General features: G+C 37.4%; 1 pseudogene; it reads left to right on the forward strand.

The window, feature by feature from the left end:
• The first annotated feature begins 1,048 nt into the window (after positions 1-1,048).
• LOC122347929 lies at positions 1,049-21,148 on the forward strand (annotated as a pseudogene).
• Positions 21,149-21,167: the final 19 nt, after the last annotated feature.

A 21,167-nucleotide genomic window follows, 5' to 3' on the forward strand; every position in this document is an offset into this window, starting at 1 on the left:
AATCATCTTTTTTATACTACCATTCAGTATTTTAAATTTTGGAGTCAGAAAGATTTATTTTTATTTTATTATAAATATTTTTATCCTGCAAAGACTCATAGATAACTCTACAAATCTAAATATTTAGTGATACAACTGACGACAAATCAGCATGCTAAGCTTATTAAAATTAATTACAATAATAAAATGATAAATAAAAATATTAATAATTACTTGTATTTTTAATTCTATTTTTAGTTTACATGACAAATAAATGTGTATGTCATTGAAATGGTCCAAATATTTGAACTGTTATGCAGTAGCTTCATTAGGCTGCTTTGGAGACTTTGAAAGTCAAGTCAGAGTAAACAGCTATTAATTCTTCACATCATCTCAGCTGGAGTAGTTCCAATGATGGTGCTCTGGAGAAGTGGAATGAACATCAGTCAGACTGGATGACTGAAATTGATCAGGTGCTGAGAGCTGAGGAGAGATGGTGCCTCACTCCAGAGATCAATACACCCAGCAGTGCTTGAATATGTGGATATGTTACCCAGCTCAACTGTTCAGTCTCACACATCAAGACCTGTGTGTTCTCTTTAGACTCTGAAGACTTCATAAGAGCATAACATGGGACCAATTCTCACTATTAACTAGTTGATTATTGGTTGTTTATTATTAACTATAAAGCACATATTCAGCATGTAATAGTTAATGATTTGTTAATAGTGAGAATTGGACCTTGACCAACAGGAATTAAACCTTAGCCTTGGGATTGTTAAGCATGTACTATACTATATGAAATACAAGAACAATTCCTTTATGTATATACTCATGTTTGCTGGTCATATACATTCTTAAAGCAGTTAATTGCTCAAAATAAGGAAAATCCACTTGCCTTGCCTTTTTAGTATTTGTCAGGGTTTTCTTGTTCACCTTCATTTATAAAATTATATTTGTTTAAATAAAAGTTTTTATGAGTGTTGCCATACTTATGAATGTGTTATTTGTTGTTGTGTTTTTACGCTTGTTGAGGGTTTCCAGTGATGATCGGCCTGAGCAGTTCACAATGGCTCATAGGAAGAGGCCCAGGACCAACAGCAGCATGGCCACAGAGCCTCGCGCTGGCTCACGCTCCTGCCCAGCCCGTACCCTGAGCCTGCAGAGCACCCGGGAGGAGTATGAAGAGCACCGGGACCTCGAGGTGTCCCAACACTCCCTACCACAACCAAGAAGAGGCAGACTTGACAGACAGCCGACCAGCAACGCCCACAACTCAGACCACGCCCACAGGGCTACCACAGTCACGGACGGTCTGGGCGGAGACTCTAGCTCACGACTACGTCAACAATACATCTGATGAGAGAGGGCCGATTTGATGAAGGGCTGCGGAGGAGGATGAAGTGTGACGTACTACATCCGATGTTGTCCTGAGATGACAGCTACCTGGAAGGAATGGACTGTAATGAGCCCAGAAATGCGGACACCGGATGGTCGCATTGAGCCACCTCGGGCACGGATGAGTGCCAGGAAGCGGTTGAGGTGGGTGGAAGAGAGGACGATGCAAGGTGATGATGGAGAAGATGCGTTGTGAAGTTCTCGGCCAGGACTCTGACCAGCAACATGCGATGCTTGGGCCAGACACATACCGATCACCACCATCAGCATATCAGATCCATCAAAGACAGATTCCACCTGCTGCTGAAGATCAAGAAGTGCAGGATGTTGAAAGAAGTGAGGGCTACTGCGATCAGGAGGATGAGCCGCCAGGTGGGGCAGAGACAGAGCCACTTGCATGGTGACTACTGCACGAGGAGACAATGCAAACTCTGTCGTCGTCACCTTACAGGGGTCTTGGTACAGGCGGAGGCGGGAGGCAGAGAAGATATTGATCAGATAGTAGCTGAGATTAAGATGAGCATGAGTATGGGCCCAGTCTTGGCAGCGGCACTGATCAAGTCGAAAGGAACTGATGCCGATCCAGCACCTAAGCGGGTACAGCCAGAACGCTCAAACCCGAACCCGCTCCTGCCCCGTACCTCAGCCTCACCGTCATGATGGCAGACCCAAATCCTCAACATCCCCCAGCAAGACATAATCCTGACTCCAGAGGGAACTTTAGGTGACCTCACACACCAGAGGAGAGACAGAGATGGGCGCAGGACCAGGTTAGAAACGAATGCGTGTATTTGAATAGCAAGCTGTAAATGGATCTGAATTTGTAGTGGCTATTAAGGGCAAATATCTCAGAATAAATTACCTCCAGTAAATATAAAATAAAAGCAGTAGAGTCAACTAAATGCATTCAACATTTTGTTAGATTTATTAATGAATGTATTAAGTACTCTACTACTGTATACTACTATTAAAATAAGTGGGGCTATTAAGATTTATGTAATTTTTATTATGGTATTAAAGCAGTCTTTTACCCAGGCTGCATTTATTACACAATTATTATTAAAACAGTGAAAACAGTAATGTTATAAAATACACACACACACACACACACTATAAATATTATTTTCTATATATATATATATATATATATATATATATATATATATATATATATACACACACACACACACACACACACACATATATAACCATATACCATTACACTCTTTTCCAGTATTCTAAATTGAAATTATAAAAGAATTATTGATTTCGTAGAAATCTTTTGTAACATTATAAATACATTTTGTTCCATTTAATGCATTTTTGCTGAAAGAAGTATTAAATTCTTGTTTTTGTCCCCTAACTCTATAGCAAAAACAGTGACAAATGGACATACCTCTGTTTCCTTTTAAACAGTCAGAAATATTAATGTAATAATAAAATGTTATTTTTTTATATAATACCACTAATGCTCGTCCCCAAATAGCTCTCTGAAAAATGTATATTCATTATAATAATTAAATATTAATGTGAATGTTGACAGCCCTCATTTTAAATGAAGTGGCATTTTGAGTAGCAGAGACTGGTACTTATTTATGCCTAAAGAGAACCTCACAAATCCTGACAGCTGAGCAGTGAGTATTTTATGCTCTTGAGAGCTGATGCTTAAAATGTGATGCTTAGAGATGGCACATAGAATGATTCTTTAATGCGATGTAAATTTATTTTACATAGTCTGGAGGTAGTTCAAAGACAATTAGAACAGGCGTTATTATCATTTCTCACTCATTTCAAGGAAAGTGCTCAGTTTTAGTAGCAAGTTGAAAGGATAGAAAGAAACTAATCTGGCAGAAATTATGGCTGTCTCATTGTAACCTAGACATGAAGGAGGAAGCTCTGATCAAAAGCAATTCTGAAATCCCCAAAAACGGAATTTCATTACTGATGATTTTTGCAGCCATTTGCTAATGCAAGGAGATAAACAAAATTTCACCCAGCTAGAATACATTACCTTGAAGCTTTTTAGTTTATTTCCCATTATTCCTGTTCAGGTACATTGTGTGAGTGTTTATTTATTTATTTATTTATTTATTTATTTTTGGCTGGAACAGCCCAAAGAAGTAAAACTATCTCATTTCTAGAAAGCTGCTGCTAATAAACAAGTAATAAAGACAAACACATTGATATCCATGCATCATGCCAAGAGTCTGGGTTTGCAGAAAATTGAGAGGAGGTGCTGACTTTCTAATTGAGTTTGAAAAATGAGGTTTTCGGAGATATTTCCTTCGAAATACCTTACTTTGCATTACAGAATAGAAATTAAATCTGTCGAGGAATTAGGTGAAGGGGTGAGATTTAGTCTGGTGCCTCAGTGGTCCAGTGAATGCCTTGTGAAGTTCTATGCCTCCTGCTTCTTTGCCTATGGGCAATGAGAACCATTTTATCCTGTCAGGCAACAAATGAATTTCATCAAGTAATAATGTCATATGTGCAGTAGACAGAGTGCTCATTTGAGACTTTAACTCCCCTGCAGACAGACAAAGGAAGTAAAAGTGTCTTTTTAGCACTGTGCATTGCCAGTTAAAGGCAACATCTGTTCATTTGCGGAGTGTTTTAATACGTTGTGTTTGAAAATGTTTATTCACGCTGCATAAAATATTCCCTTTGGCGTTTTGATTCTGATACATCAAATTGTAAATGCTGTTCATAAAACGTATGCAACCCTTCATCTGTGTCTTTTGTCCTCTGTACTGTCAGATCTCCTCTCCACTCATGTGTCACTCATTTTTCTTAATTGAAATTCTTTCTAGGTGTCTAATAGCGCAGAACAGCCAAGGAAGCAGCAGCGGTCTGATCTCAATGGACCATTGGAGAACAACAATGTCCTGAGGTGATCTTGTAATCATACAACACATTAACCAATCAATATCTGACAGTATACCCCACATAATCACTCCATGTTTCCATCAGAGCTATTTTGTGAGTGTCAGCCCGTCGTCTCATTAATGCCACATTTCTCTTACTTACTTAGACAATTTTTTCATTTGTTTTCTCCAGCAAAATCTAGCTTGCCACCATCCTCCCTCATGTGTGATATAGTAAAATAATTGGCTTTGCCCTTTTCTGCCCTGGATCTACTGTATTTACATAGACAGAAGGGAGTTCAGCTAACTGAGCTGCTTCTCTACATTCTTTATGCATGGATGTAACCTCCATAAGAGCATAGCCTGAATGTAGAGCCATAAAATATGAGACCTCGTCTGAGCAGTTGCCAGAATCGCCAAATAGGTGTTAAAACATGTTTATAGCGCTACCAAACATTCTGCCAAGGTCATTTTAGATCATTCTCAACACATTTTTTTGTATAAAATTGCCTTTTGGATGTTTCACATGTAGGAGTAGTGAAAAATGAGAATTTGTGAATTAGGGTCATGAGTATCAAAAATATTCATTTGTTAAACCTTCTTGAAACGTTCACAGCCATAATTATTAAAGTTTTTTTCTATTCATTTTCGCATAAATATGTTATTCTGCAAGTTAGAGTAGCTGCACTCACACAGTAAGTCAAAATGATGGTAATAACCACAAAGTATTCACCCAGAGGGAATTCTGTTTGTACACACATCCCTTGCTGTACAGTCCCTCCTTATATCATGTAAAGCAGTATTCTGTCTTGCCTTACTACCTCTGAACACATTTAATTACGCCAGCTGAGGAGCTTTTGAGTCCTTAGGTGCATTTAATGAAGGCCTCTCGAAGCATAACCTCCATTTGGATGGCTCTGCTGTAAAATGATGGCTATTACTTCTTCCCTGATGGTTGTCTGTGTCTTGCAGCTCTCAGCACAGTCCTGCAAAGAGCCACTTCAGAATGTTGACAGGAATTTGTATTCTGATCAAATGAGCCACGTCCACAGTCACAGAGGTTTCCATTTGAGTGTTAGGTTATTTATTTTATTAGATTTACAAATAAAGAAAAGCATAGGTGTTTTACATTTATATTTTACGATGTTGTTTACTAATACTAGCGGCAGTGTTTTTATGATGATAATATTAGAGTTTTTGCCCGTTAAGCAATATATTTGATCATGCTCCAAAATATGTCCAAATAGTTTCTAGTTGAAATAGCATATTGCTCTTACTATATATTGTACATTATGCTACAAATTCATCAGTTTATTCAAATCAGTGTTTTGAGCAAATTGTTTTAAGGAATGATTCAGTTACTAACACAAAGACAATCAGTTTAATTATGTATATGTGTATGTTTTTATTATATTGTTATATTATTATTTTTTTGTATTTTATTATGGCTTTGTAAAATGTCTCATTCATGAAATAATTTTCCTTTTAGTTTGTAAAAGATTGTATCATGTGAGCATCTCCTTTCATACATCCAAACTATATTTCTCTGTTTTCTTAGCCAACAAAGAAGACGGCCTCATTTCCCAGCGTGGATGGTAAAGCAAACTCCTATCTTTTATTTTTGCCATTTTGATAATCTGCCAAAGTTTCATTCTATTCCAATTAAATCAAGTCAAAACAAATCAAATTCACCAAACCAACTCCAGAGTGAGGAGATTAGAGGCTGCACTGGAGAAAGCATTATGTCTCCATTGGGTTTGCATGCTGAAATGCCGAGCAGGGTATAGCTGTTTTAATGGGTTGCAGTGGTGAGACAGTAATTAGAGAGTCATGTTTACTTGTATAAGGCGCATTAGTGGATGCTCCAGCTAGAATGCTCACAAACTATGGCAGGAAGCGAAGGAGGTCGAGAAAAAGCAGTACAATCGATTGACCACAAGCTTATTTTTGGTTTCACGGCACAAATTACTATTGCTGCTGTCATGCACTTTTGGGAACAAATTCTACTTTCTAATAAAGGATAGAGTTCTGTCACATTTAAACCTTAGCTGGATAATTGGCGGCACGTAGATCCACTTGGTGGGTGTCATGAAGACCACATTTCCATATCACACAAGCAGAATACTCCTAGACACCCTGCTTTTCCTCATGTGGCCACCTTCGTTCCCGCTTTTCCAGTCCTGCGGTTTATCAGCCCTCACAGTAGGATGGAATTGAGAGCAGTACATATTCGCACGCACTTTCATTCACCGTCATCTGCATAACTTTTCTCCTGATAAGCTCACACTCACACACCTTATCAGTCACTGCCGAGGTGGTCCCTGGGAGGTGGCAACACAACAAATAGCCTTAATAATGAATTCTCAACGGCTTTCCCTTTAACAGTGCGGTCCTGTGAGCTGAGGACCTCCATTGATGGGATTATCTTCGCCGCCAACTACCTCAGCTCCTCAAGCTCCTGTCGGAAGAAATCCATCCAAAAACATCAGGATGATGCAAGCCCAGGAGGCAGTGAGCCAGGTCAAGGTACAGAACCCTAGAACCTCTGTATTTCTTTATTTTGGTGTGGCTCTCAAACGAGATGTTTGAATGACGGATGGATTTCTCTGTGGAAAATTAGATGAGATGAGATTTGTTTGTTTACCAGGACTTTTTGACTAATCAGTAGTTAGGATTATTTCTGTGGTGTAAATGTAATCCCTCTTCCTCCCATTAGTTACTTTATGAAAGACCTCCTGTTGCCATGTTACATGGAAAATTCACAATGAATTTATTTGTGTTTTAAGAGCTTGTGGTGAGCTGCACTCGGTGTCTGTGTAAATATGCCACTTTAGATGCAGCATCTATTACCACCTCTGCAGACAAATTGATATTGTTTATACTGGTTTCATTTGAATGCTATTAGCACTGCTCTACCTCATTCTAATTGTAGATAAAAAATGACACATAGCTAATAGGGTTAAAAATGCTACTGGAGGCAGGTGGCCAATTTCTGCCACTTTTGTCCCTTCATGTTTGCACTGAGTATGAAGAATATTAAACATAAACAAGCATAAACCAGCCAAGGAACTACCACAAAAAACACCCTCAGCAAAATGTATTGTCTAATAATCGTTATCAACAAAATCCCAAAGAAGTTTTGAGATACATAATTGCAGTTAATTAGCACTCTAAATTGTGTGTGTGTTTTATTAGCAGATGATGATTCATGTTGCCAGAATGAAACATCTATTTATTGTCCTGTGAGAATAGTTATTAAAGATTAGAACTGTCATCATTTACTCACCTCTTCTCCTTTAAATCTCTTTTGTATTTATTTGTTTGTCTTTGAACAAAAGAAAAAGAAAAGAAAGAAATACTATGGACGTCAATAGGATTGATTGTATGCCTTTTGCATTCTTCGGAAATATCTTCTTCTTATGTAGCATAAGAACGAAACTCACAGAGTGAGTGACACGAGTGGAAGTAAATTGTGACAAAATGTTAATTTTGGGTGAACTTTTCGCTAATTATTGGTACTCAAGCTGGGGCAGAAAGTAATGGTTGAGTTGTCAATTCAGTATTAGTTGTTTCATGCCTTTCTGCACTCAGCAATGGGAGTCTACACCCAGTCCATGTGAGAAGCTGCTGTCTAACTTAAATATGCTGTGCCACGACCATTCAATCAGTTTTCAGACTGCCTGGCTCCTCATGCTTGATATACTTCAATTTAGCTTTTTTTTTTTAGGACAGGCGGTTCCAGGTAGTGCGTCTGAATATAGAAATGGAAGCTTATGCTGTAGAAGCGTAAATTTGAATGCATCAAGAATATGCAACTTTGGCTAAGTAAGAACATTTATTCTTGAAAGGAGCATCTGTGAGTTTATAATTACTGTCGGTCTTGTGGATACTTTGATGGTATCAGATGGCCGAATGATAGAATATTCATGTCCATAGTACAAAAAATAGTACCATTGTTTTGCCACACATCCGAAATAGTACAATAGTATTGCCCCAGTGTGGTGTCTTTTAGCAAATGTGTACATCATTACTTTGCATAGTTCCCTCTTGTATTGAATGTTATTTTGGTTGTTTTGTAACTGCAGTGATGCGTGTTATGGTCATCTGGTCAACAGCTGGCAGTCTGTTTACACAGTGTCCACAGTGGCCCACTAAGCCATCATTTAGCTTGCATACCTGGCAGGACAAGCACACAAGCTACAGACACGCATGCACTATTTATCAACAGGTGCACATGGGCCGATGGTGAGCATGAAGGATTGGAATGTGCCTCAGGACAGCAGGATCACTCACTTGCATCGGTACAATGCAGAGGTACGCATAAGTATTATTTACTGTACAACCTCTCAGTTATTCACTCTTGCTGCCGATGTCTCTGTCAGTGAATTTATTCAGGGTATGTTTCCAATGAGACAGTATTGAGTTCTGTGGGTAGACTTTTAAGGTATTCAGCGATCTTAAAGGGTTCCTATGTCTCTTTGCAGATAATATAAGTCTCAGTCATCCCCAATTTTGTCACATAAAGATTCCAGTCAATACTTAACGATAAGTTATCACTTTATTATACCATGCCAATTTTTTAGTGGAAGCAAGCCTGCTTTTTCCTCTCTTAAGTACCAAATGAGCTGCCATTCTCCCGCCCACTTTTTCAGAATAGGAATGTATCTGTGCTTTCTCCATTCACACTAAAAAATAATACAATACCAGAAAGACATCAGTTCAAAATGAGTTCATTTCAAATACGCTGGGGTATGCTAAAACACATACCAGTGCTATCATTGGTAATGGCAGAACAATTAAATAAAAGCTTTCTTGGCACAATAAGAAGACATTTCTTACTTGAATACTGCTTTTAAATTCTCTGTGTACAGTTCACACAGACAAACCGAGTGGACAATAAAACTGAAAAGGTTGCCACGTCTCAATTTCTGCTGTAGCATTTAGATGGTGAGGTCAGAATTTGCCTTAAACAACATGAAAGCATGGATCTATCCTGTAGTCTGTGTCATGGTTTAAGCTCCTGCTGGTTGTGTAATGGTGGTGATAATTTGTTGTACATTTTGGGCCTTTGGTACCAACTGAGCATTGTTTACAAGCTACACATATAAAATAAATGTAATATTTATAATCATTAATATAATAGCATAGTTTCAGGTGATGTCTGTGTTTCCTGACACTATTCTTTGAATACATTTTGCTTGTTGCTGGACTTCGACAGTGTGAGACACTATAGTCATAACATAGCTTCCAGCTTCCACCTGGCTAGTGTTCCCGACCTTCTGTTCCCTTTGCCGGTGATGAACCAGCCCCTACCCCACCTACCACATTCGAAGCCTTTCAAAAATGAAACCATGCAACACACTCTTTCCTTATCCTCTCCATCCACTGCTATTATTATGTCTAGATTTTAAAAGTTGAGGTGAGTTTACACAGTCCTCCCCTCCTTTCTCTCTTTTCCTGCCTCTTTTTCTCCATGTTTCCATTATCTCTGGCGTTCATGCACCCACACATCTGCTGCCCCACTCCTGCAAGATGATAATGTATCTGTCCTCCGTGAGTGAGCAGTATGTCAGCGCAGAGCGGAATGATGTTTTCTCGACGCACTTCAGCAGTGATTTTGTGGTGTACTCACACCCAGAGGGGAAGAAGGCGGTTAACAGTATAAAATTGAATGGGAGAAATTGTGATGTTGATTGTGTAAAGCACTAGAGTTCAACTACGATTAAAGGCCTATTGTTTTCTGTTTGTTTACTCTTCAATGTGCAACTTGTACAACCAGGATGTAGATGAATTCATTTTTTTTGTCAAGATTGATTTGGAGAATTGTAGCATTATACCACTTTCTCACCAACTTGTACTCCACAGTGAATGGTGCAAGAGGCGATAAAGCGTCACATCAGTTTAAATGTTGCTGCTATTAATTTCTGGCTATCACCTTTGATGCTGTTTTTGATTGTCAGCAGTGCTTGGCCTTTATATTTTCTCTGATTCAGATATTTTACTGGAAGAAGTAATATGTGTATATGGAAAACCATAAATGTCTAAAATTAAAAATATTTATGGATTTGCTTATAACAAATAGCTATATTTTTTATTATTGCTTGATCATTTTATCAGTTGTTTGAACTCTATTCTGATGGCACCCATTCACTGCAGAGCATCACTGGTGAGCAAGTGATGCAGTGCTACATTTTCTTTGTATCTCATTCATTTTCATTTTGGGCGGCCTGGCGCATTACATTTTTGCCAATTTTCAGTTATTGGGTAAACTATATTCCTTTAAGTGGACCAGCCTAAAATAAACAGTGTTGCTGTTACTTTTTGCATGATTTGGAAACAAAGGAACACAACATCGATGCAAAATATGCTATTGAATCATATAGATCTTAACACATAGAACCCATAATGTAAGTGTTTTGCCAAGTTTGAAAACATTTTGGGATTCACTCATGTAGATATTTAGTGCTTACTTGTGCTGAATTAAAGCGCAGTTCTGATGTTTGTGTCAATAAAAGTGCCAGTCCATGAAGGTGTTCATAAAACCGAGTTGAGAAACACTGGCCATAGCTCAGTCTGGCACAGTATCTCTCGCCTCCTCTGAATAATGCCGAGCAGTACCTAAGCCATAAAATTGCAGCACATTCTTTGGCAAGATGAAGCCATTTCTTTTTGTTTGACGAGAAACGAAAAAGCCCATGCACGAAGTGTGTCCTGTAGCCTCCAGATTGATGCAGTATTTATGCAACATTCATAGCCCACCGTTCACTGTCTCATTTCCCCTTGACTTTCAAGCTTTTTCCCTCGTGCTGTTGATTTATCTCCTCTTTTCTCTCGCCTCTGCCAGTGGAGGATGAGGCATGTTGTATGAAATGACAGTAAAGTAGTTGTGCATATGATGCTCAGCCCAGAAAGAGATGAGAGCAGTTCAAATGATTGTGCCTCAGTTAGATGGAAGAAGGTAGAGAGAGATAAGAAGAACTGAATGGGATCAGAACTCTCTGCGCTATCAGACTCCATAATGAGTATGGGCTCTTGAGTGTGTATAGATAGTGTTTTTCTCTTTCACAACCTTCTCTCTTTTATTTATCTCGTTTATATTGCATATTCATTATACCATTAATGGAGTCTATGAGGTAGCATGAACTAACAATGTACGACTGTATTTTTATTAACTAACATTAACAAAGATTAATAAGAGCGTAATAATTTGTTCGTGTTGAATTAATACGATGACTAATGTTAACAAATTAAACCTTATTGTGAAGTATTGCCAAAAAACCATGAAAATGATAAGAATAAATAACTACAATTAAAATGATAAAAAATACATAAAGATAATTACAAATATTTAAAATATTATGCTATGAACAGTATATGCATTATGCGTTTAATTCCAATCTATAAAAATATAATTTTACTGCAAAATAAAATAATTTAAAACAATCATTTATTTATATATTTTCTTTACAAAGAACATTGTTGTTGCGTTGCTACTGCATCTGGCTATTTTATGATCTGACATTGTTGAAAAAATTATCTAACCTTTATTACTAACATTTTTCCTGTATTCGTTTTGTTGTGTGCAGTAGTAAACACTGTACGGTATCAGTCTGATCCACTATGACAGCTGCATTCTCCCTGCAGTCATAATATGGCAGCTTGATAAACTGAGGTGTTAGGCTGCATTTGTTGTCGAGATTCTGACAATGAATCTAGTGTCAGTGAATCACACAACTGCTAACAATATGACATTTATTAATGTGACTGCTTATGTTGAAAGAGGACTAACATATCTTATTGGATACAAATAGCCATTTTTTCTTATTATGTTGAGAAATGTCAATTGGCATAAAATCGTTATTTTCTGTTTATAGCTTTCAGTAATACGGTAATAGCTAAACCCATATCTGCATGTCCTATGATTTGCTCTCTGTGTGTGCAGGGAGATGTTGCTGCATTCAGGTTGTTTGTGTTTGTGTACAAAGTGAACATACCATACATAGCATGCAGACTTTGTGTTTAGTTGTTATATGTTTTTACCTGTTTTAATGTATTTTTACCTTCATGCCCTTTTGCTCCGTGTGTGACAGCCCTGTACTGTCCTAGACGTCTTCCAGAGAATTTTAGAAGGCAGCCAAAATCAAGAAAAGGCGGTGTGTAAAAAAAAAAAGAAAAGACAAGCAGAACATGCCTTTTCTTAATACCATCTACTCCATGTCACCTTGTTTCATCACCACGTGTAACGTTCATGAGTTTTGGTTCATACCATTATGAAGTGAAACTTTAGATCTGGCTGTCTGGGATCTGTGAGGGCCTCATAAAGTCTAACTAACTATTGCTTACAGGCTGCGACTGAGTCATAAACCTTTGAAGATGTGGAGTCTAGAGATTTGGCCGTTTCACGCAGACTAAGCTGCAACCACTGTATAAAATGTAGCTATAGTAATTCACGTGTACTACAGTTTCTTGCAGTAGCAGCACCAAGCCAGCAAGAATCTGAGCATGATGTACTGACAGGTAATGATTGGCACTCTGGGGCAGCCCTGACAGCTGGTTAAGTGTCGCCTTGTGTCATATGTTACCCGTCTGTCTTTGCATCACCCTGCTCTCCACCTCACTGCTTGAATGGGTCTCGTTTTCTTTTTCTCTTTCCACTCATCTAGTGTCAATCATCTCATTACTTCAATCCTCTGCATGGCTTCTACTTATCACAGGGGCTGTATGCCCAGTGATTATTTGTCTCTTAGCCTGATTCCTGCCCGTGTTTCTCAGGCTTTGAGGTGTTTTTGAAAAATGTTTTGAACTGTTTTGATTGTGCAACGCACTTGATCACCGTACCCAGCAATAATCAATTGTGTGGCACTATGGAAACCAGCCAATGTAGTTTCACATTTCCGATCCATATGTTCTTTGCACCCAAGCATACCATATTGTTTCCCATTTGAGCTAATAATGATGCAATTTACAAAGGTTAAGCATAGCTCCCATGTGAACAAGCTTATGCTAGTGCATGATTGAATAAGCATTAAATGCTTTGTTGGGGTTGGAGGTTGCGCTTTATCTTCCAGGTCTTCTCATGAGCCATTGTGAGTTATGGATTGTGACCTCTTGGAGGTCAGGGTAGTGTTTCATATTTTTGTTCTTGTTTTTTTTTTTTTTTTTTTTCAGCCAGAGTCCAGAGGACGTTCAGACTTTGAGCGGAGGTGGATCTTTCATCTCAACTCAAAGGATCAAAGTGCTCAATGCAGACACCCAGGTGATTCATGCAGCTGCCTAGTAGTGAAAGGTTTCAAAATAAATCAAAAAGATCAATCAAAAAAGGAAGAGTTAATGGAAACACATAAAATAAGCCATTAACACATCTAGATATAAACTAAAAAACATATAAATGTTTTAAAATATACATTTTTAAATATATGTTTCCATTTATTCTATTTTGTTTATTCTATCTTGTTTTTGTTTTTATTTATTATAAAAATACATAACATTATTAATATCTATTATTTTGGACTGTTTTCCTTTTCTTTATTATTTTTATTATTCAAATCATTTACTCTACGTGTACTGTATCAAACCATTTTATTAAAGCTTTGTTAGCTGATTATATATTGAGGCAAAATGGCTGAATTCTCATAGAAATTTGATTATAGGTAAAGCATTATGAATTATAAATCATATTTGGAGAAAGGAAATAAATCTTATTTGGATTGGTGAAATATTTATGCAAAGAGAATCCTCCAAGATATATTACATGGCACATTTACACAACTGGCATTAAAACACGTGTGTGTGTGTGTCGAGAAGAAGAGCTGTGTGCATATGATCAGGCTTGTAGACAGTTGCTAGTGATGGAGAGCTTAATGATGAGTTACAGGCTTTGTGTAATCTCCAGCTGCATTTTACCGCCGTACAGTCAACAACTCCTCCTTTTTCCACTAGTGTTACTGTAAAGCATAAGCTAAGAGAAGAAGCTACATACTTATTTTAATGGTACATTTAGTACCCTGGTACTAGTGACATCGCTGTGTGTGTGTTTTGCGATTATGTGTATGAGTTCTGAGTGAACAGCAGTGAGTGGGCAGGCTGGCACGGACATTTCGTTATGTGCTGCAATGCAGTGTCTGTCCTCACCCTGCCTGTCACATCTCACTGAGTCTGTATTGGCTGTTGCAGATTCATTACAGTGCCTTCAAGGTTGTATTGATATTCTCACACATTCAAAGTACCCTGCTGAGACCCGAAACTTTTAGGTTTTAATTTAGCCCAATCTGTAGCAAACACAATCCATTCATACTTTGCTTATTAAAATGTACTATGAAAGTTTCATGAACTTAAAATGGTAGAATATTCAGCATTGAAAAATATATCTGATAGTAGCGCTGTCATTGAAAGATTTGCGTGTAGTGTAATAGTGCCTTATTGCATTGCATATTGAATTACGATTCATCTTTTGTTTCTTGCTTCTGTTGCCATTATCACCTTTACACTGATTACTAAGCTGGTAATGGATTACTTGGCAGCATGTAAATATGACTAATGACTATGTGTAGATTCTGAATTTACTGGCCAATGGAAAACAAAACGGATTCTTAGTGTCATCATGACAATGACAAAACATCTCAGATGCAGCATTTCAGTAACACAAAGTAAGCCTAGAAAATAACAACTGTCCTTTTCACCAGATGCTTTTACGTAATGTAACATGGGTGTAACTACAGAATAGCAGGGGAAGCTTTTTCAGCACTGCATGCTTGTATCTACAAGATGTATATAAAATAAATGCATGCGTTGAAATGAGTTACTTATAAATAAAATATCCTAGAACTGATAGACTTTGTTTCGTGGGGTCTTTGGAAATAAACATGTCACATATTACGCTATAATTTAAAGAGAGATGGAAAAAATGAAAATGAAAATCACACATGACCTTTGTACTGAATCGAAATGCTGCATGAATTCCTGAGCACTGGATCATTAATTCTTTCAGCTCTCCTGATGATTTATTACCCTTTTTGTATATATATGAAATAGAGTGCATACTGTACGCTGTTTCTTGTGCTGCTCATTCAGGCTCATGGAATATTGAATGTGGTACAATAAGAACAGCATCTGAGACATTTAGTGAGTGAAATTTCCAAGGTCATTTTCCTCTTTACTAAGCAGGATGGCTTTACTTCACCATTTTCAAAGATTACAGGGTTAACCCAGGGCTGCAGCTTGCAGCAGAACAAATCTTCCCGAAGAGAGGGTGCTTGAATAGGAGCGTTCCGGAAACCCGCTGAGCATTCTTGACCTAGGTTGCATCTGGAGGCTGTCCTAAGAAAATGTAATGTAATCCCAGGTCTGTGATATGATAACTAAGCTGCTCAATGGGATTAAAACACGATCTTAACTCTAGTCTGGTGTAATGTGTTGCATAAAAAAGGCTAAGTACTCTCTTTGGTTGTTTCATAGGGGAACAATGATTGGATACTTTGCGTACCATCTCGTACATTGCTGACATCAGGGCTTATTTGTGGTTCCTGATGGCAAGGCATACATGCCACGCACCGCCTCTCAGGACTGCATCAGACGACCCCTGGGCCCCGAGGCTGAAACAGTACAAAATGATATATCCGTATTTGAGTCTAGAGGATGTAAGTGAATCATTTAGTTTCTTTTAATCTATATGCATGCCAGTCCAAAGCTTGGATAGCAAATGAGCGTGCAAATATAACTTTCTTTCTGAACTAAATGTAAACTTCCCAAAATGTGTTTATTCATGTATTTATTTTGAATGGGTAAGTTGGAGCAGATGGTGAGGAAAAACAGTACAGCCTATCCTTGGCGTAGATGGAAACCTTCTGAGTAAGGGTGAGTTCACCCAGAAATTAAAATTCTGTGATGAATTACTCGCCTTCATGTCTCTCCAAACCCTAGATTTTTGATTATCTTAGGAATACCAATCTTGTTGACCCATCATAGACAGCAAAGGGTCCTACCATGTTCAAGGCCCAGAAAAGTAGTAGGGACATGGTTAAAACAGTTGATCTTGTTTTCTTTGTCTGAAAAGTATACTCATAGCTTCATAAAATTAAAGTTGAACCATTGATGTCACATGGACCATTTTAACAATGTCCTTATTATGTTTCTGGGTCTGGGGTCAGATTTCATCAAAAAGATGAACAAAATTTTATAGGTTTGGGATTAAACATGAGTGTGAATAACTAACGACACAATCTTTATTCTGTTTCAAATGTTGTAATGTGTATACACTACGGTTTGGTTTCAGCAATTTTTCAAAATCGTCCATCCATCCATCCATCCATCATCCATCCATGCAATGAAAAAATGATATTATTGTGAAACATTATTACACTTTATAATAACATAATTGTAATTTTATTGTGTAGAGCATAACTGTGTATTTTCCTGTGAAGTAAAGCTGAATTCTCAGCAGCCTTTAGCCTGGTCTCATTGTCATGAAGTCATTCACAATTTATTCTAATTTGTTGCTCAGCTAACATTTCTCATTATTGTGTCTTAGCTGTTCAATATTCCACCTGAAGAAGCGCATTTCTTTCAGGACTCTTTAAAAAATAGAAAGTCCATATGAACAGCATCTATTTGAAATAAAAATGCACAACATTATAAATATCTCTGCTGTTTAATTTATTCGCATTCTTGCTGAATTAAATTATTAACTTCTTTAAAATGGCTGACCTCAAACTTTTGAACAGTAATTGTATATATATAGAATGCGACCATTATTCTGGGATTCATAGAATAGCTCAAAGTAACCCTGGCTGCAGCTTTTAATCCTGTTCTAATGGACCTACTTTTCTCTCCTCCACAACACTCTCCTCTGCATTGCAGTTGTTCCTCACTCATGCTGTCTAATTACACTCTTTGATGTTTCAGCCAATGAGTGTGTGCGTGCTAGGTAATCGCCCACCAAACAATTCATTTATAGAGCCTATACGTCTTTATTTCTCTAAACCTATTTTCATATCGCGTCTCAGTTATCTACTTAGGTGTCACACTAATTTATCATATCGCAAAAAATTGTTATCCTCCTAAATTTTGATAACTTTGCTCTGTTCCTCCTTTGGGGACCCATGTATAAATCAGTGGGTTCTCCGGCAGTCTGATCACTGCTGGTGCGTTTTTCTTGTGACTGATTTAGATGCACAAAGCCTGAATATTCACAAACCGCCATGTTTCCTGTGAAAATCAAAGCTAGCACACATGTTGGGATGCTGAATTATTAATGGGATGACCCTACCTGTCTTGTCGCCACTGAGGGGTAATTTAAATAAAAAAAGCCACAGTCATTAGGAAGAGAGTGAACCTCTTTTCCACTGCACCTCTTTAGCATTCTAGGTGCAGACCGTCACGATTTAATAGCCTTTATCCGTGACTTTTTCTACTTACGGAAGATTATTCTCTAAAAGATTTGAATAAGGTTGCAGTGGCAGAAATAGGCCAGGTTTACATTCACGGTAGCACCGGCGTCTGGTGTCTTCAAAGACGACAGCTGATGCGGTTATGAAGTACGTTCCAAAGCGTAAATCCCTGTTCTGTTAGAAAGTCAATGGACAATGCCACTACACTACGAGTGAGCAGATTCACGAAATCTTGAATCAATGAAGTGAAAAAATGAAACCGTGTTCATCACTGCATTGATTTGCAGCATATAAATGTTTTCCGGTGTTGCCAAGCACTGAAAGCTTTATGGGACAACTAATGTGCTTCTAGCTGGCCCTCCTGACTGAGCCTGGTTTTTCGACTGGAGTTTTGATTTCTTGCCATTAGCCTAGCTCAGCTGGGCTTAAATATTATTGATTTTGACTGCAATGCCCACTACTGGTTGAAACAGAAACTTAGACTAAATTGGGCTCGATAATAACACTATTGTCTTTTGAGCTGCTTTATAGAGGAATTGAATTTGGTTTCATAGTAGTGCTTTGTATCAAAACTTATTGAACTGTACTGAGCCAATATTAGCAGTGTAGACTGAATAATGACTTTATTGACAACTTCAAGCTGTATAGTTATATTGAGAGTTTGTTTCATGACTGTGAGTTTGCAATATCAACAGTTGAACAAAATGAGGTCAATATTGAACTAAAATGGGCTGAATAATGACAATTTTGAGCTGCTTCATCAAATTAGTTTCACAACAGATCAGAACATTGCAAAAAAAAAAACACTGAATCAACATTAAATTGAACTTGAGCTGCTTTGAGGATAAAATAGAACTGATGGGGTAGATTTTGCAACATTGACACGCTATTTTCTGTATTACTTTGAAGCTGCTTTAAACAATCTATATTGCATAAAGATGCGATGTAACATGTGCCTTTTGTCTTTAAAAGAAGGCTCTAATGTATTATATGTGTATTAATTTAGTTCTCTTTATGTTTAGCATGCAACCTGTTATATTTAATGGCAAATGTATGTACATGAATTGATTTTTTGCAGTTGTTTCACCTGGTTTTCTTCTTCGACATGTAGGCCCAGCTCATAGCACAGTCCATTGGTCAGGTATTGGCAGTAGCCTGCCAGAATTCCTAGAGCCAATGGAATCAACCCAGAGGACCTCAGCCAGAAAGAGTACAGCGACATCATCAACTTGCACCAGGAGATGTACAATGATGACCTCATCCACTTCTCAAACTCAAACAACTGCAAAGAGGTCAGCAGCCAGGCCTTTCTTCTCTATTGAGTGTTCTCTTTATTATTTAGAACACAGCTGACCCAGCACACCGATGCCTTTCTGCTTGATACAGAGTGGGATTACTGAAAGCAGTGTGTACAGTGATGTGGGACAGCAGCACAAAAAACAACAAAACAAACAAGCAACAAAACACACCATAAAAATCCACTGGTATTTTTAAAAGCAACTGTTGAGTTCAGGTGGCCAAAAATGAAAATTATCATCATTTATTCCCTTTCTGAATTTTTTTCTTCTGCACAGACACAAAAAGAACATATTTTGAAGAATGTGGTAACCGAACCTTGGTTGCTAGCTTACTTTTACCCACAGTTTTACTATATATATATATATATATATATATATATATATATATATATATATATATATATATATATATATATATTAAAATAAGAAACATAATTATTGTCTTTATATTTAAACAGAAGAAAGAAAGTCATACAAGTTGGAAGCTATGTGAAGATATAAATGATGACAGAATTTTTCAAGTAGCCCTTTAAATGTTTAGCTTATATAATGACTTATATAAAGGATTTAACATAGTGTTGTGTGTTTATAAATCAATTGAGAGACTGGTGTTTCCAGAAGTGTAGAAAGCACAGATGTCACTTAAAGAAAAATGTGTGAATCAGATCATTTTCTATCTGCGATTTTGAAATGAAACAAATGCTGCAATATACAAAATGGTAAATGAAATGCTCCAAAGATTTAAAATCTCTCTTAGCTCAAGTGATGTCAGTCATGTAAATCACAGTTTCAGATAATGACAGTTTGTTGCAAGTCCCAACCATTAAGAGCTTGCAATTTCATTTTAAGCGGTCCTCCAGATGGGGACACAATTACAGTAATTTAGATCCAATGTCCAATAAATCACTAAATGCTTCTCTAGTGCAAATACGCTCATGGATTCCCAGTGAAGCAGAAAATCTGAGTAGTATGATGAAATTGATGTTCACTAATTAAAGCAGATAATGAGCTGCATGATAGTAATATGTTAAATCCTTCAAAGAAATTAATACTTTCATTATTTGATCAAGAAGTGACAGTAAAGGCAGAGATATTACAAAGATTTAGATTTCAAAGAAATGCTGTTTTCTTTTATTCAAAGAATATAGCACCATTTCCACAAAACAATATTAAGCAGCACAAAGAGTTTTTCTTGAGCACCAAATCCAACTTATTCAAGGGAATAATCGTGTCACGCACGAAGACTGGAGTAATGACTGTTGAAAATCTGCAATCATAAGTTACATTACGTTTTTTAAATATATGAAAAAAAATAAACTGTTAAAATAATGTTTTAATTTTTTGATTAGAAAAGTCCTCTATGAGCACAAGAAACTTAAATATTAAGCCCATATTATGGATTATGAAAGAAGTTCATAATTTGGTTTGCGAATCCCAATAGGTCAAAAACACTTTCATTTCTTAAAATATGCATTTATGACCCCAGTTAGGATTCTTCAGCGATTCTAAAGCAGTGCTTGTGAGCTAACACTAAAGCGGCATCTAGTGGCAAAGAATGAATTTGCATTTTTATTCAGATAGCAGGAAAAAGACCCGCAAGTGGGTGGGCAATATGCTAATGTTTCATTTTTCATCAGTGTGACATTTAAAAAAGACTTGTTTAGGTGATTCAGAATCGACTTTTTCTTTTGAGAGCGATAACTTTATACACAAATGCACTTTCAGATTTAAAACTGCGAATGTTTTCATTCACTTAGAACTATGTTATGCACAGCATGAGTAATTAAAAAAATCATAATAGAGCACTTAAAAAAAAAGAATATTTGGACATTATCAAATAAATTGCCATATTTTATTAAACTTTTAAGTAAAACCATACTTTGCATGCTGTCTGGCTAAGACCAAGGACCATTTGCGCAAATAGATGAATTTACATAACGCATATACTGTACCTAGAGGTGGAGGTTGTGCTATTTTGAACCCTCTTGTCATTTATCAACTGAGTAAATTGTTTCCCTTAATTGCTTTTGTTCTTTTATAGCCTTTTATAGGCAATCACCCCAAATCCCTCGCCTGTGCCTGCGTCTGACTCTCTATCTCTCTCCTCCCACAGTTGCGGCTGGAAGCAGAGGGAGATTCTGGGCATAGTTGTGTGGAGTCTGGCTGGGGCTCCATTCTTGCCCACCGTCATCCTGGCCAACATGATGAATGGAGGCCAGGATGACAGTAATGAGCCCCAGCAG

Source organism: Puntigrus tetrazona, chromosome 7 (genome assembly GCF_018831695.1).
Source record: "Puntigrus tetrazona isolate hp1 chromosome 7, ASM1883169v1, whole genome shotgun sequence".
In the NCBI taxonomy this organism is placed as follows: domain Eukaryota; kingdom Metazoa; phylum Chordata; class Actinopteri; order Cypriniformes; family Cyprinidae; genus Puntigrus; species Puntigrus tetrazona.